Raw genomic sequence first — 2,775 nt, 5'->3', positions numbered from 1 at the left:
TTTTTTTGCAGCTTTAGGATTTAGGTGTTACAATGACGAAACCTAAGTTCGGTGCTGCGAAAAGGAAACAAAAAAAATAGAGAATCAATTCATTGAGTCACAAAAAGGTGCTATAAAAATGTTTTTTCCAGTGCTGAGTACTGTTGATAATCAAAGATGAGAATCTGAACCCGGACAAGATGATGATCATAATTTTTTCTCTGAGTTAAAAGTGTTGCAAGTAACTTTGCCAGATGATTTGATGTCAGCACCTGAGATTCTGCAGTTTGTTACAGCTGTAGATTGCTATCCAAATGTGTCAGTTGCCTATCGGATCCTCTTGACTGTACCTATGACTGTAGCCTCGGCTGAAAGAAGTTTCTCTAAATTGAAACTATTGAAGAATTGTTTGAGGTCGACCATGTTACAAGACAGATTGAATGGATTGGCCATGTGCTGTATTGAGAAGGATATCTTGGACAACATTGATCTTGATATTGTCATCAATGATTTTGCTTCTAGAAATGCCCGAAGAAGTTTTTTCGTGAAGAATTGAAGCATTATTGTCTATGAATTAGAATTTGGATCTATTTAAGGTAATCAAACTAGCAGGGAATATTGTTTCTCACATTTAATATTTTGCTACTTTATTAGTCTTCCTTGATATGAAGTCTGCGTGATTATCAATTTTTTATATGTTATACGTCTCACAATAACAGAATATGATCGGATATGCGTACATATATATTACCTACAAGGGCCCTTTTTTCAACTTGGCCAAGGGCCCCGAAAAACATAGAGCCGGCCCTACTCGTAGTTTCCAGCTTCCAGGTTTGGGGCGTCCGCCGGTGCAAGCCCAGGTTTGGCCCTCAGCTCATCCATCCATCCCAACTCTGAAAGCTTGGAGTGCCGACGGTCAGTGGACTGAGTAGATAGTACATTTCCGATGGATTCGCAGGTCATGTCGTCCTTCGCCGGCGTATCTGTCCTGGCCGACGGAGAGCTGTGCCCCGCCACCGCGTCGACCGTCGGCACCAGCACGGTCTGCGGATACCATCTGCTGGTGGTCCACGACTACTCACGCACCACGGAAGAGGCGCCCACCGGCGAGAGCATCAGCTCCCGTCCTTTCATGGTGGGAGGCCATTGTTGGATCAACAAGTACTACCCCAACGGCGAAGACTCCGACTCTGCCGACTTCATTTCTCTCGAGCTTTCGTGTCTCCAAGACGATGTTAACAAGAAGCATGTGGAAGCCAAGGTCGTTTTTACTTTCATAGACCAGGTTAAGATGCAGAATCCAGTCTACATTGCTGAAGCTGAGACATGCAGCTTCCATGATTTTTCTCGGGGCAGACACAAGTTCATGAGAAGAGAAGCCCTTGAACAATCATCAGTGAATCTAAATGACGATTCTTTCACCATCCGGTGCGACATCATGGTCTCCTCCTGCAACACCAAGGACGATGCCGCCACTAGCACCAGGGTGCCCCTGCCTCACATGTGCCAGCACTTTGAAGATCTCCTTTACACCGAGGTGGGTGCTGATGTGGAATTTGAGGTTGGCGGCGAGAGGCTGGCTGCACACCGGTGTGTGCTCGCAGCCCGATCCAAGGTCTTCATGTCACAATTCTTTGCCCCATGAAGGAAGGCACTGATAAGACCGCTGTCATACAGATCAAAGACATGGAAGCAAGCGTGTTCAGGGCCTTGCTTAGCTTCATCTACACCGACACGTTCCCTGATATGGAGGATGATGATGGCATGGAGGAGGACGGTATGTCACAAGTTGCGGAGCAAGAACAAGAAAACGAGACATTAGAGGATGAAATGCGGTTGCAATGGCTACAAAACTTGTTTGTAGCGCAGACAGATATGATGTCCAACGACTCAAGTTCATCTGTGCAAGGAAGTTGTCTGAGCACATATGTGTGAGCTCGGTCATGTCCACTCTTGCTCTAGCCGAGCAGCACCACTGCCATGGATTGAAAGAGGCATGCTTCAAGTTTATCCAAGTCCAGTCCCCCTCATGTCTGCAAACATTAATGGCATCTAATGGCTGGGATCATGTCTTTGAGACCTATCCCTCGGTTTTAAAGGAGCTCATTGCAAAGCTTGCTTCGGACCACCGGACTAACACTTTCTATGTGGTCCATGTAACTTAGTTAGATCTAAAGTGACGGTCTTATGCATATGTGGGATCCTCTAGAGAGATTGTAGTCCGTGTGTCTTGCTTTTGTCTTGTCATCTACTCCCTCCGTCCCATAATTCTTGTCTTAGATTTGTCTAGATATATACAGATGTACCTTGATACATCCGTATCTAGACAAATCTAAGACAAGAATTTTTGGATTGAGGGAGTATATAATTTGCGTATTTGCTCGGCAAACTGTCTCTTGATGGAGTGAAGTCTGTAAATTTCCTTTGGGTGTAAGCATAAATTGATCTGGTCAATATGGGAGTTCCCTATCTAATCGTTTTATCCTCATGTATATATTTCTCTATGTATTAGGTGTGTCGTACATCGTTCCTTTGTGGCTTCCCTATTATGAAAACCTTGTGTCCTTATTCTAGCTATTCTAAAGAAGAACAATGTTGATGTTTCTAGAAAGTCATCTTGATCCTCGAATTAAAGGAACGAATCTGGATAACAAAACAGTTGACCAAGAATTCTGGTTACCATGACAGTGATAGTGTGAACTCTGAGCCTTCTCATGAGTTCCTGCTGTTCTCCTGGGCCGGGCGCCCTCCATCTCAGAGGAAGGCCAGAGCTTGAAGATTCTGCAAAGTTCAGTG

General features: G+C 44.8%; 1 pseudogene; it reads left to right on the top strand.

The window, feature by feature from the left end:
• The first annotated feature begins 940 nt into the window (after window positions 1-940).
• On the top strand, window positions 941-2,144 carry LOC123177028 (BTB/POZ and MATH domain-containing protein 2-like; annotated as a pseudogene).
• The last annotated feature ends 631 nt before the right edge of the window (window positions 2,145-2,775 follow it).

Source organism: Triticum aestivum, unplaced genomic scaffold, assembly GCF_018294505.1.
Source record: "Triticum aestivum cultivar Chinese Spring unplaced genomic scaffold, IWGSC CS RefSeq v2.1 scaffold158600, whole genome shotgun sequence".
Classification (NCBI taxonomy): Eukaryota; Viridiplantae; Streptophyta; class Magnoliopsida; order Poales; family Poaceae; genus Triticum; species Triticum aestivum.
The sequence above is the reverse complement of the archived record's forward strand: the minus strand, read 5'-3'. Positions and strand labels throughout refer to the sequence as shown.